Consider the following 20,349-nt stretch of genomic DNA (forward strand, 5'->3'; position numbering starts at 1 on the left):
GGCCATCGTGAAACACTTGGCAATTCTCGCTCGCCACCATACTTCGAACGAATTTGGTTAGATGCGCCCTAGATCTACATTAAGTATATGCAGCTTGTGGAACATTAGCTCAGGCTTTTGTGAGCTGGAATATGAGCTGAAGACTTTCTGTTGCCTCTCCATTGGACGATGACCTGGACACCTTCTGTTAGAAGGCAGTCACACCACTCATGCTTGGTAGTGCTTTGCAATTTGTCGATGGCCAGGTACATGAGGGTGTGCCTGCGAGTCTGGGCATCCAGAAGGTAGCAATGGAGGTGACTCCACCCTTGACTTTGACTAACAGTTATGAGGTACTTGCTAAGTGTGCGGATGGGCAAACTGATGCATGGTGCAGGAGCCCTTTCAAATCAGGGAAGAGAAAAGGATAGTGGTAGTGATAGGGAGCAGTACAGTCAGGGCAATAGATACTGTTCCCTACAGCCGCTACCAGGAATTCTGAAACCTGCCCATCGCCAGGGTTAAAGAAATCTCCTGGTGGCTGGAGAAGAACTTGGCGTAGAAGGGAGAATATCCAGTTGTCATCTTTCTTGTAGGAACCAACAATATAGGTAGAACTAGGAATGATGTTCTGCTGAGAATTTGAGTGGTTGGAATCCAAATTAAAAAGCAGTCCCTCAAAAGTGATTTATGTTCGGGAAACAAAGTCCTCCTGCCGGTGTGAAGTCACCATAGACCCAGATGACGGTAGGCTGCTTTCCCCTTTGAGGGGGAGAGCTAACTGGTAGTGATTTACCCTGAGGATCACCAAACCTCAGGCGAAGGGCAAGGTTGAGAAGGTGGGCCCTCAGGAATAATCTCAGCCGGTACGGGAATTGAACCCGCGTTGTTGGCCTCGCTCGGCATCACAAATCAGCTGTTCAGTCAACTGAGCTAATCCACCACATCATCTGAATGGTTAACTCAGAATTGCACCAATTGATATAGGAAAACACAGATTAGAATGTAATTATGTAGCTGAGGATTAATGTGGGAAGCAGGACTTTCACTTCATGAACCATGAGTAACAGCACAGGAGACAGAGGGTGCTGATGTGTTGGGATATGCTCGAATTAAACCAGGTTGTATCCAGTGTCCTGGCAAAATAAAGGAGTGGGGGAGTGGCAGGGGTGGAGGATTCGAAAGCAGCAAGGGAAATATCAAACAGCGTTTTGAGTAAAAATAAGCAGAGTGTGTCAAGAAGGGACAGCGAGAGTAACAAAGGTAATAGGGCATTTGTGAGCAAGGTAACGTCATCAAAAATTAGAAAAACAGCAAAGCTAAATGCTATTGAGATTTTCAACAAATTAACAGCACAAATAGAAATCAATACATTCGATTTAATAGCCATTAAGTGAGATGTGCCTGCAAAGTGACCAAAGTTGGGAACTAATTTCCGGACACTATACTTTTAGAGGAAATAGGCAAAATCAGAAATGGAGGGTCTTCTTCTTCTTCAGCGAACACCCGCTATCCAGTATTCGTGTCACTGGTCATATAGGTTCTGTGGGTCCTTGCGTGGCTGATGAGCTCGACCCTAAAGCCGCATTTCTGATCTCCCATTAATCAAGTGTTTCAGGGAGGTTGGACTGGTCCTTGAACTCTAGATCGTGGGTATTCCTTTCTCAGGCTCCTTTCTTGACGTCCTTTTGCGTCAAGTGTTCTCAAAGAATTGTGTCCCTTCAATCAGGAGGTTCCTCCAAGTAGGTCTCTTCTGAGCAAGGGTCTCCCAGGCATTGAAGCCTATGTTGTATTCCTTTTTTAAAAAAATAAATATTTTTATTCTCCTTTTTCACATTTTCATCAAAATTTACAAGAACAGATAATCCACAACACAATGGCAATCCCCCAGACAGCAATCCCCTTATCCCATCCACCCCCAAACAGCTCCCAACATTTTGAATACAAAACACCAATGAAAAAGAATCATCAATAACTTGTACATTCCAACCCCCCCCCCCCCCCCCCCCCCGCCGACCCCAGGGCAGCACGGTAGCATAATAGTTAGCACAATTGCTTCACAGCTCCAGGGTCCCAGGTTCGATTCCCGGCTTGGGTCACTGTCTGTGCGGAGTCTGCACGTTCTCCCCGTGTCTGCATGGGTTTCCTCCGGGTGCTCAGGTTTCCTCCCACAGTCCAAAGATATGCGGGTTAGGTGGATTGGCCATGCTAAATTGCCCTTTGTGTCCAAAAAGGTTAATTGGGGAGTACTGAGTTACGGGGAAAGGGTAGAGACGTGGGCTTGAGTAGGGTGCTCTTTGTAAAGGCCAGTGCAGATTCGATGGGCTGAATGGCCTCCTTCTGCACTGTAAATTCTATGATTCTATGACCTCCCCCACAATGTTCGATGTCATCCAATTCATGAAAATGCATGATGAACAACGCCTATGAGTTGTAGAACCCTTCCATACTTCCCTCAACTCGAACTTTACTTTCTTGAGCGTTAAGAACTCCAGCAGGTCCCCCCACCATGCCAAGGCACAGGGTGGAGAAGCTGACATCCACCCCAACAGGACGTGCCTTCGGGCGATTAGCGAGGCGAAGGCCAAGACATCTGCCTCCGCACCTGCTTCCAACCCCAGTCAGTCTGTCACCCTGAATATGGATTCTAGGGTCCCTGTTCGAGTCTCGCATACACCACCTTTGAGATTACCTCAAAGACCTCCCTCCAATACTCCTCCAGTTTTGGACAGGACCAAAACATATGAACGCGAATAGTGGGGTATTAAAGGATTTGTTCACAAACATCCTCCACCCACTCAAAAAAGTGGGCTCATCTTCACCCTTGTGAGGTGCGCCCTATACACGACCTTCAACTGTATCAGCACCAACCTCGCGCACAAAGTTGACGCATTCAACCTCCGTAGCACCTCACACCATGACCCCTCCTCAATATCCACCCCAACTCTTCCTCCCAATTCACCTTAATCCTCTCTAGTGATATCTTATCTTTCCCCAGAATCACCCCATAAATCACCGACACCACCCCCTTCTCCATTCCTCTTGTCTTCAATATCTCTTCCAACAGTGTGGGAGCCAGCGGCATCGGAAAGCTCTGTACCTCCGTCCTGGCAAAATTTCGGACCTGTACATACCTAACGATCTCTCCCTGCCCCAACCCATACTCTTCCCACCCCCCCCCCCCCCCCCCCCCCCCAGCTCCTCCAACTTTGCAAAACAGCCTCCCATAAACAAATCTTTTAATACCCTAACTCCCCTCTCATCCCATCTCCGAAAATTCCCATCCCACCTTCCTGGCTCGAATCTATGATTCCCTTGACTAGGCATTTCCCTTGACCCTGCCCACAACCTAAAGTGCTGGCACAACTGCCTCCAGATCTTCAACATCGCCACTACCACCGGGCTCTCTGAATATTTCCCCAGGGCCATTGGCAGTGGTGCCGTTGCCAACGTCCTTAACCCCGATCCCCTGCATCGACTCTCCTCCAATCTAACCCACTGGGAGTTCCTCCCCTCTAACCCAGCCCCGCAACTTCTAGCATTCGCCGCCCAGTAATAATGCAATAAATTTGGGAGACCCAATCCCCCTGACTGCTGTCCTCTTTGCAACAGCACCTTCTTAATCCTAGCCACCTCCCCCCCCCCCCCCCCCCCCCTGAATGAACAAGGTATATGTTGTATTCCTTGAGGTAAACCTTTGGGATGTCTTTGAATCTCTTCCTTTGTCCTCCTCTTGTTCGGGAGCCTTCCTTGAGCTGGGCGAAGAAGGTTTGTTTTGAGAGTCGGGACTCTGGTATCCTAAGCACGTGGCTGCCCCAACAGAATTGGTTTTGGATGATCATGGCCTCAAAGGTAGTGCTCTTGGCTCCTTAAAGGACTCTGATGTTAGTATGCCTGTCCTCCCAGCTGATGTAGAGAATTTATGTGGAGACAGCGTTGATGATACCTCTCCAGGGCCTTGAGGTGGCGTTTGTACGTAGTCCAAGTTTCTTAGCCATATAAAAGAGTTGGGAGGCCAACTGCCACGAGGATCTTGGTACCAGCACGGATGTCGTGGTCATCAAAGACTCTCACCCTTAGGTGTCCGAAGGCAGTGCTATGGATTGGATACAATGTTGGATCTCCACATCAATGTCAGCCTTAGAGGAGAGATGACTTCCCTGGTAGGGGAAATGTTCCATGTTTGGGAGGGTTTACCATTGATCTTTATGGAGGGAGAGACTGGATCTTGCCCTGGGGTGTGTTGGTACAACTTGAGTCTTCTTGAGGTTGAAGCTGAGGCCGATTCATCAGTATGCTTCCGCAAAGGTTTAAAGCATGGTTTGGAGATTCTCTTCTGAGAGAGCAAAGTTGATGTTGTCATCTGCATTCTGAAGTTCCACGAGTGATGACAGTGTGTTTTTCTTCCTGGATAAGTTTTCTGTCCATCCTGTATATGATGTCTACTCCACTGGGAAGCTTGTTCTTGACGAGGTGAAGGGTGGTGTCGATGAAGATGGAGAAAAGGGTGGGGGCGATGACGCATCCCTGCTTAACGCCAGTCTTGACCTGAAAGGTTTCTGTCTTATTTCCATCGGTGAGGACAGTTACTAATATCTTGTCGTGCAGGAGTCGGAAGCCGGCCTTTGACAGGGTCTTCCACAGCACTTCCTTTTTTAAAAATTTAAATTTAGAGTACCCAATTTACTTTTCCAAGGGGCAATTTAGCGTGGCCAATTCACCTACCCTGCACATCTTTTGGGGTGTGGGGACGAAACCCACGCAAACACGGGGAGAATGTGCAAACTCCACATGGACAGTGACCCAGAGCCGGGATCGAACCTGGACCTTGGCGCCGTGAGGCTGCAGTGCTACCACTGCGCCACCGTGCTTCCCTTCCACAGCACTTCCTGATTGACTTTGTCAAAAGCCTTGGTTAGATCAATGAAGGCTATGTAAGGTGGTTGATATCGCTCCTGCATTTCTTTTGAAAATGTCAAGCGGCAAAAATCATGTCCATTGTTCCATGGTTTGGCTGGAAGCCACACTGGCTTTCCGGAAAGACTTCTTTGGAGATTGGGAGAAAGCGGATAGCGAGAAATCGGGCGACAATCTTTCCGGCAATGGAGAGTAGGGGTTGGTCGGAGATAGGGGTACTTCCAACAGTCCTCTTTATCTCCGTTCTTGGAGATGGTGGAAACAAGGGCATTCCAGGGGGTCATCAGATTTCTTCTGTCCCAGATTTTCAGGAACAGCTGATGGAGAAGACGGGTGATCCCCTCCTCCATGTTTGAACATTTGCACCGGAATCCTATCCACTCCTGCAGCATTTCCATTCTTCATGTGTTTAATGGCGGCTTTGACTTTATCCATGCTTGTTCGACTGATAATGAAGGATGTGATAGACACAGTAGTGAGAAAGGACCTTAGGTGTCTCACTGTAATATACAGATTTGCAAAATAGTGATCCCACCCACAGTGGGCGGGATTCAGATTGCAACCGCTCGCGAGATCATGTTAGAGCTGGGTCGATCCTGGAAGAGGGATCTCCCGGCATCTACCGGCTACGCCGCGTTTTGGCCGCAACGTAGCTGGTAGATTGCGCCATGATCTCTCCAGAGAGAATCGTGTTTCCCACTTCTCTGTGAATTTTCGACTCCCATCGCCATTCTCTCTAATAGTGATGGCTGACCAAAAATCACCCCCATTTTGTCAAAGTTTTCCGTCATGCACTCATCAGGACAATCACAAGAACACCGTTATCAGGGGAAACAACAACTTTATACTTTAAGAGAAGGGAGTGTGGATTTGATGGCAAGTGATCTCTAATTCATAGAGGCATAGCCATGGAGAATGCAACAGTTAATGGTGACTGACAGTTAACTGCCAAGCATTGTCTGAAAAGTCAAACCAGGTAAAGTTGCTGAGTGGGTTGGAAGAATCGGGCAGGAGCCAAAGAGTCGGAAACATGTTGGCATAAAATGATGTTACAATTGCAAATGATGGGTCAGTTATCTCACTGGTATGTGGCGTGAATACCATTTGCATCTCATGGCAGGACCCGATTCTGTGTCACACCAGTGGGAAAGCACGCCGGTGTCAAACTCGATTGTTAATGAATGGCATGCACAAGGCAGTCTTCCATTCACCAGAGCCATTGAGGTGAGTGCAAAGATTTTTGCCATTGTGCCATATTGGTCCTGATGCCCTGTTCATCCTTTAGCTCCATACTGAGCTGCTCTTCATGGACAGCACTCTGCTGCTGGACCCATGGACCCTTCTGTGTCACCATCGTAGTTCAGTACTGCACATCGGGTTGGGGAGTACAGGGTCTCCTTCTCCCAGTCCTGGTGCTACACATCAGTGTCAATTTGGACACCACTGTGTTCTGGAACTCATGCAGCCACCACGAAAAAGGTCTGAAGTTCAACCGGGATTTGAGTGCGAGGTGAGGTCCGGGAGATGGAATAGGAGTGGCTGGCGAGAGAGGCGGTGCTAGAGCTGCCGCCTTTGCATTTAGAGAATTCCACCATTGTGTTCCCTGACATCGGTATTCTTGCGACTGCCCGCATGAGTGCAAGGTGAAAAGCTTCTTCAAAATGTCCTTTTTCAGCCAGACTCCAGTTCTGTGCAACCAAATGACTATTTGTTAACAATTGGTAATTACATTCACAGAGATTTCAAAGATGGCTGGTATGAATATTGCAAAATTAAAAGTCAGGGGCAGGATTCTCTAATAATGGGGCTGTGTCCTCACTCCAGCATCAAAATGTGGGCGTTTCACTCTGCCTGCTGATACAGGGCCCTGCACTTTCGGTCGGGAGTCTGACAAGCGCACAGCAGCGGCCTTCGGCGGCTGCCCTGCGCAACATGGCGAACTCACAACACGGAGCGGCCCCAACAATAGAAGCCCCCCGAGATCGTGTGCGCCTGCGGATTGGTGGCCCCTGATCACTAGCTTGGCCGTCTCTGAGGCCCCCCTGGTGAAGGAAACTCCCACCCCCCACCAGGGTAGCCGCGGACTGAGTCCGCAGCTGCCGCTGACCGTTCCCGACAGGCAAAACGTGGTTAGAACCACGCCATCGGGAACACGGCCAGTTTTCGTTGAAGAATCGCCGCAGGGGCCTCTGTCAATGGCACCCTACCCGCGACCGCGCGCCGATTCTTCGGGGATTGGAGAATCGCGGGAGCGGCATCACGCCGGTTTTCAGCGTCAACGCCCATTCTCCGCCCCTGCGCCGATCATGATTTTGGCGCGAAGGCTCGGAGAATCCCGCCCCAGATCTTTAGGGGGCGCTGTTCTAAGATTGAGGTAGAGACAAATGGTTGCGGCAGAACAGAGGATGTTTTACTCTGTGTCTGCCTCCTCAATCCTACTGTGGGATTGATTGATATTCCATACCTCAATGAGCAGGAAAAACATTGGGCTGGATTCTCCCAAACCCCAAAACTATGTCCCCACGCTGGCGTAAAAACGGTGGCGTTTTACTCCCGAAATTCTGAGAAAAAAGTTAAACGAATTCTAAGCCTAGAATTGCCAGGGGGCTAGCAGGTACCCAGAGTGAATTTCGCAGCTTTTGCTGCAGATACGGGCCTCCGCACCTCCGGGTCAGAGGCCTTGCGTGCGGACGGCGGCGACCTCCAGTGGATGCACCGTGCTCCATGGCGGACTCGGACCGCGGAGGCAGACAAAAATAAACCCACCAATCGGCTGTGCACCCGACCCTCAAACCCTGCACATCTAATCCCCGGCTGCCTATAAGGCCCCCCCCCCCCCCGGTCTCCAAAGCGCCTGCCCCTGACCAGGGCAGCCGCGGACTAAGTCTGTAGCCGCCACGCGATCATCCCGACTGGCAATAGGTGGTTAGTTCCACGCCGCCGGGAAATCAGCCGGTCAGGAGTGGAGGTTTGCTCAGCGGGCTTCTGGCAATGGGTCCCCGGCCGCGCGGCGTACTTCGCATTGACGCAGATTTTCGGTGCCTGGAGAATCGCCGGACCGGCGCTGGGTCAGGTTATGGCATGAAACTGGATTCTTCGCCCTGGCGCCGGCCGCTTTTACGTCGTCGGGCTGCGGAGATTCCAGCCCATTGCCTCTCCACTTGTGTGTTGGTTGATTTTCTTGATTGCCACATTTTGGGGGAATTTAATGCTGACTTTCTGATCAAAGTTAGTATGTTTTTAAAAAAATTTAGAGTACCCAATTAATTTTTTCCAATTAAGGGGCAATTTAACTTGGCCAATCCACCTACCCTGCACATCTTTGGATTGTGGGGGCGAAACCCACGCAAACATGGGGAGAATGTGCAAACTCCACACGGACAGTGATCCAGAGCCGGGATCGAACCTGGGACCTCGGCGCCGTGAGGCAGCAGTGCTAACCACTGCGCCACTGTGCTGCCCCAAAGTTAGTATGTTGACTACCTGTACAATTGCAATTTGCCAGAGTTTATGGATATGAAATTTGATGTATATAGGCATGGCACATAAATGATGATATAAAACATGGAACATAATCAAGACATGTGTAGATATATAAAATCAGCACTACATTAACAGTCTTGCAAACAGTGCATATTTCTTCTAAGTGTCACACTTACTTCTGGCAACAGTTTCCCTATATCACATTGTTCCAATCATAAATTGGCTCAAAGTAGTAGAGCAACAAAGAAATAAACTTGGATGAGCCAGTCAGGAGAGCCTATAAAGAAGATAAAGAACCAACTGAATCAGTATCATTCAAAATATTTGTGTCTCAGTGGCTGCAATTTGTAATTCCCTATTTGCATTTTCCCCAATAACAGTAATTAATGTAGTAAAAAAAACTTCAGTGAAATATTTTAAATGCAAGACTTTAATGCATAACCTGCATCCAAACTTATACAATTATCAGTCTCTTTGAAAAATGCTACCAATTGTATGAACACTTAATTTGGAATTAATAGTGTAAAAGAAGAAAAGCTTCCCTTTACCTTACAATTGCCACTTCCCTCCTTACTTTTTATACTTCTCCTATCACTCATCAACCACTCAGACCACTCCAATCCTTGTGATCAACTCTGTATATTTTTTCCCATCTGCCTTCACCCGGCCCTGGACACTTTCTCTCCTTCCATTCTTTATAGCCCATGGACTTTTGCCCTGATTCCCTACGGCCCATGTTTTTTTCCCTAAGTTTATAAGGCATCCCACTCACCTTGCAAACTGCCCATCAGTGGGCATTCTAGTTGTCAGTCCAGAAACATCTGTTGTGGGATTCTCCGTCGGCGGGGTCCTCCGTCCCACCAGCAGCGCACCCACGCCCGCGGGTTTCCCAATGTCGTGACGTGGCCCACAATCGGAAACCCCATTGGCCTGCTGCGGGAACAGAGAATCCAACTGCTGGCGGGGGCGCGTAGTGCCAGAAAACGTGGTTGCGGGGGACAGAGAATCCAGGCCCTGCTCTTTCTGTTGAAGGACATTGGATTATCAAAATGAAACGTGGACACCTGAACCCATCAGGAACAAATATTCATCCTGAGTGGAATTTAATGCCACCCCCCCCCCCACCCCCCCCCGCCCCACCCATAGCTTGTGGACAGCCTTGCTCTCAGCCACTGATGGTATTCATCCAGTGGTATGCAGGGGACCTGCCATGAAGGAAGTGGGAATAAGGGCAGCATGGTGGCACAGTGGTTAGCACTGCTGTGTCACGGCGCCGAGGTCCCAAGTTCGAACCCAGCTCTGGGTCACTGTCCGTGTGGAATTTGCACATTCTCCCCGTGTTTGCGTGGATTTCGCCCCCACAACCCAAAGATGTGCAGTGTAGGTGGATTGGCCACGCTAAATTGTCCCTTAATTGGAAAAAATGAATTGGGTACACTAAATTTTCAAAAAATAAAAGATAAAAGGAAATGGGAAAAGCAAACACTATCAGGGATGCTTGCGGGAGTGGTAGGGAGCAGGAGTCCCCCATTCAAATGCACTCAGTGCCTGATTGAGGGAACTGGCTTCGGAATGGGGAGATTGCTGAATGCCACCTCCCCACCCTTCCTGCTGACCCCCTCCTCCCTCCCCAAGAGCCCCTATCCTGCAAGACCCTACTGCCATCACTCAGGCCTTGTTCCTTTGGTGATTCTAGCCCTTGGCTGGGTGCATTACCGACAGCAGCACCCTGTTGGCCTCTGATTGGCTGTGAGTTTTGGTGGGCGGGATGTACAGCCCGTGATTTTTTGAACCTTGGGAAGGCTCTCGCCGGTGGACGAGAACCCCATCGCTTAGATTAAAAGGTTACGGTGAGCGGACGGGTAAGTGGAGCTGAGTCCACAAAAAGATCAGACATGATCTTTATTGAATGGCAGAGCAGGTTCAAGGGGTCAGATGACCTACTCCTGCTCCTAGTTCTTATGTTTTTACATTAAACTTTGTGTCTGTGTCTACACTAGGCAACATAATGGCCCAAAATTTGCTGAAAAATAAAGGTGTGTGAATGGCACATACAAATAAGTCAGCAATTTGTGGCGAAGAAGAGATACCCTATCAACTGCAAAACAGCATAAGTTGGTCGATTACTTGCACCATTCCATTAGCTTTGCAAAACTATCATCTCACACTTAATGTCTCTGTGATTTTAATAAAGCTGCTTTATTGGGAGGGTTAAATGGCCATGCAACTTATCACAGAACTTAACAACAACTTGCACGTATAATGCAGTGAAATGTCCAAGGTGCTTCACAGGAGTGTTATTGGACAAAGGTTTGACACCGACCTACTGAAGGAGATATTAAAATAGGTGACCAACAGTTTGGTCAAGGGTTTAAGGAACATTTAAAGAATGTAAATCTAGAAATTATAGTATAAGTACACTTCTAATGGTCTTAATTGCTAATAACAGCCAATCACCTATCTTGCCCAGGAAGGGTTAAGATTAAAAGTGAGAGTCTCATGTATTCATGTCTTATTGTTCAAATTTTTTAAATTGTCAATTCTTGATTTTTTTAACAAAAATCCTTACTTTTCTTTTATGTCTCCTTTTCTCTAAATCTAATCTTTCTTTTACTCTATTTCTCTTTCTGTTCTTGATTTGATAGTGAATTCATCCAATCTAATTCACTCTCCTTCTCAGTCCTTTGAACTTATTAGTTAAGGAGACATTTGTCCCAATGTTCAACCTGGTCCCAGAATCTAATTCCCCTGGTTATTATCACTTGCACTTCCAGCGGCAGTATGGGCAAAATCTTTAAAAACTCAATCTGCACAAACAAGTCTAACTGACCCAATTGGTCTATTCCAGTAATATTAAATATTCTCAACAATCAATGAAATTTTCGACGTCTTTCCTAGGTGGGTTTTGCTGGTCTCTTCCAATGAGCCGCCGACCATGGAGAACCAACAATGGACAACCCACAACCCTCTGGGGTAGCCAAATCAAAAGATTGACAAGCTTCTGAGTGAAGAAATTTCTCCTGATCTCAATCTTAAACCTTCAATGCCTTATCCCCAGCCAGGAGAAATGATTGCTCAGTTTCTGTCAAACCCTTCAGAATCTGAATCAGTATGTTTCAATGGGATCACCTCTCTCTCTCATTCTGCTAAACTCTGGAAGTATAGGCCTCATTAACACAGCCTCTCATTGTAGGACAATCCTCGCATCCCAGTATTTAATCAAATGAATCTTCTCTGTACCACTTCCAAGGCAGGCCGAGTTAGAATTTGAATCATTAGCTGAAGCATCTGATATACGAAAAGTCCTAAGCCAATTTATCACAAATAAAAGCAAAGAAGTTATGCTAGCCTTTATAAAACAATGGTAAACCTTAACTGTAGTATTGTATACATTTCTGGGAACTAAACTTTACCGAGACTGACAGCCTTGGAAAGAGTGCAGAAAACATTTACTAGAATGGCACCAGGAATGAGGGATATCAGTTAAGTGGAAAAACTAGAACAGCTAGGATTCTTCTTCTTAGAGGAGACAAGTTTAAAAAGAGATTCGATACAGATGTTCAAAATTATATGTGCTTTGATAATATGGGAAGAATCTGTTTCCAGTAGCAGTTAGTGTGGTTAATAATCACAATTTACAGACTTGAGGGACAGAATTCTCCGTTGGCTGACGGTGAAATCATGAAACGTGATTGGGCAGAGAATAGGTTTCGACGCCAAATCGCTATTCGGTCACCTTGACAGCGGCGTCAATGCGGTCCGGAATGCACGTAGAGTAAACACTGTTTGCATGTCATTAGCTGGCCCGACCCGGTATTCTCCGGGGCTTCCACGAAGCTCCGCCTCCGATGGGCCCTCAAGCTGGCTTTTAAAGCAGACCAAGGCAGGCCAGCAGCACGGTTCAATTCCCATACCAGCCTCCCCGAACAGGCGCCGAAATGTGGTGACTAGGGGCTTTTCACAGTAACTTAATTGAAGCCTACTCGTGACAATAAGCGATTTTCATTTTTCATTTCAAGTACATGCCCTTTAGGCAGGGTGGTACCCTGGAACTGCTGGTGTCACCTGGGCACCCTGGAACTGCCAGTGTCTCCCCCGGCAGTTCCAGCCTGGTACCCTGGCAATGCCACATGGATGCCAGCCTGGTGGTGCCCAGGTGGCACTGGCAACTGACAGGGGCATTTCCAGGGTGCCAGGTTGGCACTTCCAAGGTACCAAGCTTGCATATTCTGTGTGCTGGTGATTGGGACGGAGGTGCCCTGCGCGGATGTTGGGGAGGCCGGGGGGGACCTTCCCATAGTACATTGGAGCTTTGGGGGGGGGGGTTCTCAATGCTGTTAATAAATACGGGGTGAGAGGGGTTTCTCAATGCTGTTAATAAACACAATGACTGAGTGTCCAAAGCTCTTTGGCGTAGAGAATTCTAAAGATTCAAAACTTCCAAGTGAAGATATTTCCAGAATTTATGTCCAAAATGGCCACCTCCTTCTCCTGAAACTATGCTTTCTAGTTCTAGACAGAATATCCAGCCTCTCAGTATCTACCCTGTCTAGTCCGCTCAAAATTGTATATGTTTCGATGTGATCACATTTCATCTTTCTAAACTCCAGAAAGCTCAGGCTCACTCTATTCCATGGACAACCCTCTCATCTCAGAAATCAGTCTAATTAACCTTTATTGATATCCTTTCTTGGGTATGGAAATCAAAACTGTACACAGTACTCTCATTAGTAACAAGCCGAGTTGAAAGTGTCTGTTGAGACTGGATGCTATCTCCTTGACAACACAGCGCTGTATCGGTGACCATGAACCTCTGGTGCCAAGCGTTGGTTTCGGGTAGCTTATGTTTTGTGTGCAGCTGGAGATAAAGTGATACTGTGCTCACACTGATGGATGACTTGGGGCTGGGAAATGTAAAACTCAGTTACCTCAATAACGTAACCTTGCATTAAGTTTACTTCAAATGCACAGTGGAGTCAGGAAGTCACCAATGGACCTCTTTAATTACATGGCTAGGATTTTACAGTCCTTCCTGCCTGACGGATATTATGGTCCAGCCAAACTGAATGGAGATTTAAATGTCCTGCTGCATCCACTGGAGGGAGACATGCTGCGGGGGCTGTAAAATCTTGGCCCATGTGCAGATAATTTGTGGGGGCTTCGGACACAGTTGAGACTCCTAAAATCCTCAAGCTTGTTTTCAAATTTCTTCCATTCTACCTTTGCAAACAGACCAGCCCTCAGGCCTCTGAACTGCTCTGTGTTCCTCCATATCTGGCATCTTACACATCCCTGATTTTAATCATATCATTATTGATGGCTGTGCTATCAGCTGCCTTACGCCTACGCTTTAGAATTCCCTCTAAAAACTTCTCTTTCTCTCTACATCTCTCTTCTTTAAAATGCTCCTTGAAACCTAACCCTAACCCTAACCCTCTCTTTGGCTTTGCATTTGGTCACCTGTGCTGATATCTGCTTCTGCGGCTCAAGTGGCAAAAATATGTATTGCTAAAGCTTTTGTTAAGGATTTTCGACTCATGGTGCAGCAGTAAAAGTGCTATACAAGTGCAAGTTGTTGCTCATCTGGAAATACAGAATATTAATAAAATAATTCACTTTACAGAATAATCAAGAGACAAGAGTAGTGGGAGTCTTAATTTTCAATCTACATACATGGTAGAAATTGGATGGGGGCGGGGGGTTGGGTCAATAAACAGTGCGAAGTTTACTCAGCTATGAAAACAGGCAGAGGGGGATAATTTAATGCAAATTGTGGGTCTTATGATATTAATAGGACCCCAATGCAACTTTAACTGGGGCCTAAGCAGGGAATGGTCTGTGACTTTACTTCTAAGCTGAAGGAGGTCAAGAGCAGTAGGTGGGCTCCACTAGGCTTCCAAATGAAAGTCGCGACCCCCCTACTGTGTTCTCTCCCACCCCATCCCTTCCCTATCAACAGATCCTCCTGAGGTTCCCTCCCCACAACTTACCTGGAAGCTAGCTGTTGACTAAGGACCATATATATTTCACTGATAAGCAGCTACTGTTGATTCCCATTTGCATTGGCGTTACCACCTGAAACCCTCTCTGGGTTTAAATCAAGCTCAGAAAATTTAAGTACTTAGAAATTATGGTACTTGCCCACAAGTTATTTTTGTTGCTATTCTACTTGCAATATCGTACTTACTTAACACGGAATAAATTGAAAATAAAGCATATTATATAATAAAAGGCCCATAGAACATGACTTTAAACTCAAATTTACATTCATGTCAGAGTTAGATTAATTTCTGGCACTGCATGCTGTCTAGTTGACTGCTCAACAATCTTAATGTTTGTAATTTTTATAGAAGACTATATTTCTTGTGGGTTATCATCTGTCATACATTCTGATCCCCCTCATCCATCTGGAAGTCTGTTGTATGTGTTTCATTAGCGTCTTAGACAGGAACTGATGGAATTTACCCAAGTGAGACAAACTAGTGCCAATGAAAGGCTGTCTTGGGACTTGAACTTGCAACCTATTAAATGGGAGGCAAGAGCTCAGCTTCTTAAGTTGTCAAGCTCCTCCCTCTTTTTTATTAATGGATTAGAGTTCATGTTCTGCCTTACACCACCAATATTGGATCTTTAAAAATGTATCCTGCTTTCAATTACTTGCATTTTACATCATGATTGGTAACTGAATGTAAGAAAACTTGGGCGTCATTCTCCGCCGGCGGGAGTCTCCGTTCTGCCGGCGCCCGGGGGTTTCCCGACGGCGTGGGGGTGCCCCACAATGGGAAACCCCATTGACCGGTCGGTGTTACGGAGACTCCCGCCGGCCGGTCGGCGCAGAAATGGGGCGGGGCGGGTAGGAGAATTTCGCCCCTTGTTTTTGTATAACAGCTTATAAGAGAAAAAAATCCAATTAGACCTGGTCTTGAGCATTGGGATTGCGATGTACCCAACATTCGGTCCTATTGAGGTAGCAACTTTGTGCTGCCTCCCAATCAACATGATTGTAATGTGCAAAAACACACTCTTGATTGATTGCACACTCAAGAGTCCCAGCAGCTTGCATGTCTAGCATGACGTATAACTAGCCTGCACTTAAAGACAGCCTTCCCCTCTTAAATTAGAGCTGCACTTAGGCTACAACAGCTGCTGCAGCAGTATTTGGAAGGCTTTTCTGGATGGAAGAGCCTTTAAATGGAGCAGCAGAGCAGAGAAAAGGCACTTAAGTTCTCAGATGCAGCACTGCAGACCTTAATGATGGCGAAATTTCCACAGGAGACAATTTCAAATGGAGATGAGAATTTCTTTTCTCTCACAGGATTGTGGAGCTTTAAAACGTTTTCCCCCCAGAGAGCAGTGGAGGCTGGGTCAATTAATATTTTTAAGTCTGAGGTAGACAAACTTTATCTCCCTTGTTAGTCAAGAATCTATCGGGGGTAGGGCAAATGTGACGTTGAAGCCACAATCACATCAGCAATGATCTTATTGAATGGTGGAGCAGGCTTGAAGGGCTGAATGGCCGACTGTACCTCCTAATTTGTATGTTCATATGTTTGTACGAATGGGAACAGATGGCCATGGAGGTTAATTCTCAGAGTCTGCCTGTGAGGACCTGGCTGAAGTGGCAGAAAAGGTTCAATAATCTCATGCATGTGAGCAAGGTCAATGAATGCATTGTCAACTGATATTTCCTCTCCAATGCTGCAGCAGCATCCGACGCTGCTTAATGCACCTCATCCCCATCACTCACCCATCAGTAACCAGGACTCATGCCTAACATTCAAATGCTCCCCCCTCACTCTTGCCAATGCTGCCAGCCTCTCAACCACCTCTTGCAGTTTCCACATACTTCCTGCTATTCAGCTATGGCAGGCACATCACATAAACACATTACAAAATACTCACTGACATTCTTCCCGCTTGTAGGAGGAGGTTGCAGCAGACGGGAGGAGGTACAACTGCATTGTCTGAGATCAATGGAGGGAATGGCTCTCAATTGCAGCTGTGACTGAGGCTCTTGAATTAGCATTGTGAAAAATATTCTGCCCTACAGTACATTCCTGCCTTTTGCCCTTTCTCAAATTCCATCACATCTTCATCCTGCTATCTGGCATGAAGTGTAAGCATTGATTTCCTGCTTGCCAGCCCTTCCCCCTCCTGCGCACCACAAATCTTTGCATTTATGCTTTCAGATCTCCAAGAATTTCCTGTATGACGAGGCAGTGTAGCCTCACCATGAAGAGTGATAGCAACACCGGACATCTAATGAAGGAGTACTGTAACTTGGTTTGGCAATCACAGCCGCCAGCTCATATCAGATACTGGCTGTACCTTTAGAGGGCAGCTTAGAGCTATAATCTGCATGAGTCGAGTCACCAGGCACAAGCAGGTCGGAGCAAAGTCAGGGGAAAAGGGTAGCACATGTGCAGCTCACTGTAGGTTGAGATCGCAGACAGGTTCTGCTACTGGGGATTCAGATGAGGTCTTTGATGGAGCCGTCTACCAGAACACCGATTAGAACGCATAGCAAGGTGTTTGGTGCATTATCAGATCTTCCAGTTTCCTGTCACTGTTAAAGAGCATGAGGCAGTCCAGTTCCAACCATACAGAACTTGAAGGCCTTCCTTTCCTGAGTGGTGCCCAATTCCATGACAGGATTAGTGGACTTCGCCGTAGTGCACTGTCTGGTGTTTAATGTCTCCGTTTTGATTGCAACACAGGAAGAAGCCACCCACATCATTAAATTAATTCTTGTGGTCATACCAGTCCAGCTTGTTGCCATGCAGGCACTGACTCCTGCCATGATAGCTGTGGAAACATGTGCTTAAAGTGGAATGTGAGCTCTCGTTGTAATCCAACATTCTGTGCTCCAGTAAGTTACTTGATTTGCTGAGATGCTAAGCATGCTACCCTCTCTTGAGGGTAACAGCATTCATGTTTTCATCATTATCACTCCACCTGTGGCCCTCTTGATTCTTTTAGCCAGCCAGCCTAGATTGCTCCTGTCCATGCTGAGTTACTGCAGTCGAACGCAGGGCCTTCAAGGCCAGGAATTTCTTCTTCTGTAAATCCATCTGACATCTCTCTCAATAAATTCAGCAGCCCTTTACCAATGTGCTGCAGTCAGAGGGGTGGCACCGTGGCACACTTGGTCAGGCAAAGGCACCTGCAAGACAGGTGAATAGTTCAATTGGAAATGTTGTTGGCTCAAGTTGTAATGGAATGGTTTTGTGATGGCAACTTTTATTTCAGGATTTTGGCCAAGAGGACAAGGTACTCTCTCCTGTTTTTCTTCAGTAAGAAAGCAGAGAACAAAATTCATTTTCCTTCTGAAAAGGGCATTTAATGCATTGATTCATTGATGTATGGTGAACTGTGAAATGTTGGGAATCTGGCCCGCTCCTGCCTGAAAAGGCCAACTGGTGGACCACAGTGATCTTTATGGTCACTGGCAATGCTGTCTGCGTTTTGCTGAATGGTTTCAGGCCTGGTTGCAGGGAGTGGTACAGTTAAGAATGTCCAACCTCCTTGATAAAACGTAGGTATCGTAGACAATGCTTTGGACGAGTTGCAGGTGGAAGAAGTTCTCTCTAAGGTCACTTGGTATGATGGAACCTTCTCATGGAAGGTCTCCTCCTTTTCCTTCTCTGCACAGCTTCCTTTCTTTGCTGCCTGTGCTCCATCTCTAAATCATACTACATCCAGGCTATAAAGCAAGGTCGGGTGGAATATCTGGGGCTGGAGCATCCCTACCCGATGATCTGAAGAAGCTCTATGCCCGCTTTGAGCAGTCAGCCAATGTATCAGTTCTACCTGCCCCAACAGCCCTGGACACACCCATACCCACTATTACAGCCTCAGAGGTAAGAGCTGCCTTGTTGAAAGTGAATCTGCGGAAAACGACGTAGTCCCTGGGCGAGCACTTGGAGCCTGCGCAGATCAGCTGGCGAGTGTATTCGCAGATATCTTCACCACTTTGAGGTCCCCACCTCCTTCAAGAAGACCACCATAATACCAGTACGAAAGAAGAACAAGGTAGCCTGTCTCAACGACTACCGACCGATTGCCCTAATGTCTGTTATCATGAAATGCTTCGACCGGCTAGTCATGGGACGGATCACTGCTAGCCTCCCAGACGGTCTTGATCCACCGCAGTTTGCCTATCACTGAAACCGGTCCACAGCAGACGCTATCTCACTGGCTCTGCAATCAACACTCAAACACCTCGACAACAAGGAGAACTATGTAAGACTGCTGTTCATAGACTACAGCTCCACCTTCAACACCATTATCCCAACAAGACTAATAACCAAACTCCGTAATCTTGGACTTGACCCCTCCCTGTGCAGCTGGATCCTCGACTTCCTCACCAACAGACCGCAATCGGTCAGGATAGACAACAGCACCTCTTCCACAATAGTCCTCAACACCGGAGCCCCGCAAGGATGTGTGCTCAGTCCTCTACTGTTACCCTATACACACATGACTGTGCGGCAAGATTTAACTCCAACTCAATCTATTAGTTTGCGGATGATACGACAGTGGTGGGCCGCATCTCAAACAACAATGAATCAGACTACAGGAGGGAGATAAATCACTTGGTTGCATGGTGTACTGAAAACAACCTCTCTCTAAATGTCGGAAAGACCAAGGAACTGATAATCGACTTCAGGAAGCACAGCACGACACACACTCCCATCTGCATCAATGGCTCCGAAGTGGAGATGGTCGATAGCTTTAAGTTCCTGGGGGTCACCATCACCAACAGTCTGTCCTGGTCCACTCACGTTGATGCAACAGTCAAGAATGCCAAACAACGTCTCTACTTCCTACAGAAGCTAAAGAAATTTGGCATGTCTGCATTGACTTTCACAAACTTCCACAGATGTGCGATAGAGAGCATCCTATCCGGCTGCATCACAGCCTGGTATGGCAACTGCTCGGTCCAAGATTGCAAGAAACTGCAGACTGTGGTGAACTCAGCCCAACTCATCACACAAACGTGCCGCCCCCACATTGATTCTGTATACACTTCTCACTGCCTCAGGAAGGCAGACAGCATTATCAGACACCCCTCCCACCCAGGCATTGCCTTCTTCCAGACCCTTCCATCAGGCAGAAGGTACAGAAGTCTGAAGACTCACACATCCTGACACAGGAACAGCTTCTTCCCCACAGCTACAAGACTCCTCAACGACTGCCCCTCGAACTGATCTGTTCCCTGTAAGAACACCCTATGCTGCTCTTGCTCATGTATTTGCTTTGTTTGGCCCCTTGTTCTGCACTGTAACCAATCACTGTTTTGTCGATGTACCATTTGTCAATGTTCTCTTAATTATTCTTGTGTCTACTATGTACGTACTGTATACGTTCCTCGGCTGCAGATAAATACTTTTCACTGTACTTCAGTACATGTGACAATAAATCAAATCAAATCAAAAGGAACTGCAACAATAATCTCCATTACTGAAGGGTTTTTCTCTTGAGATGTTCGAACTCCTCTGACCTCACCAAGTGTCCAGCACCACCCTCTTATGAATCTAAAAACTTTCAACTCTTCGAATAAAACTCAGCGCAGTACTTTTATTAATTTTGCAGCAGCAAAAGAAAGTAATCAGATCATCACCAAAAAGTTGAACGTTGATTCCTTAAATTGCACCTTCAACAATGCAGCAAAGCTTGGTAACAAATTATACACTGAAATCCTGGTATGGGATACAAACCCCAAACCTTCTGATATAGTGGTAAGATTACTATTAGTTGAATCAAACTTAATCTACTCCTCAATGATAATGATAAATTGGTACTGTACTAATTACCAAATGAAAACCTTTTAAATTAGATTTTCGTTAAAATTAAATGTATGATGCAGCAGAAACATTGGCCGCGATCTTCCCAAAAGGGAACAAAGTCTACGAGCGAGCGTGTTTAGCCACGTGTTTCCCGGCATTCGCAGTGCTCGAGAAGCACATA

At 46.8% G+C, this 20,349-nt stretch overlaps 1 protein-coding gene and 1 long non-coding RNA gene across 2 annotated transcripts in view; one reads left to right on the plus strand and one right to left on the minus strand.

The window, feature by feature from the left end:
- Nucleotides 1-20,349, plus strand: part of LOC140404691 (latent-transforming growth factor beta-binding protein 2-like) — a 685,726-nt gene that overhangs the window by 23,441 nt on the left and 641,936 nt on the right. The gene's annotated exons all lie outside the window — the stretch shown is intronic.
- On the minus strand, nucleotides 1,345-8,650 carry LOC140407927 (uncharacterized). Its single transcript, XR_011939898.1, has 2 exons — nucleotides 8,556-8,650; nucleotides 1,345-1,774 (listed from the first exon to the last, which is right to left on the minus strand). It is a non-coding gene; the product is annotated as an uncharacterized lncRNA (long non-coding RNA).

The sequence above is a fragment of the Scyliorhinus torazame genome, chromosome 2 (assembly GCF_047496885.1).
Source record: "Scyliorhinus torazame isolate Kashiwa2021f chromosome 2, sScyTor2.1, whole genome shotgun sequence".
NCBI lineage: Eukaryota > Metazoa > Chordata > Chondrichthyes > Carcharhiniformes > Scyliorhinidae > Scyliorhinus > Scyliorhinus torazame.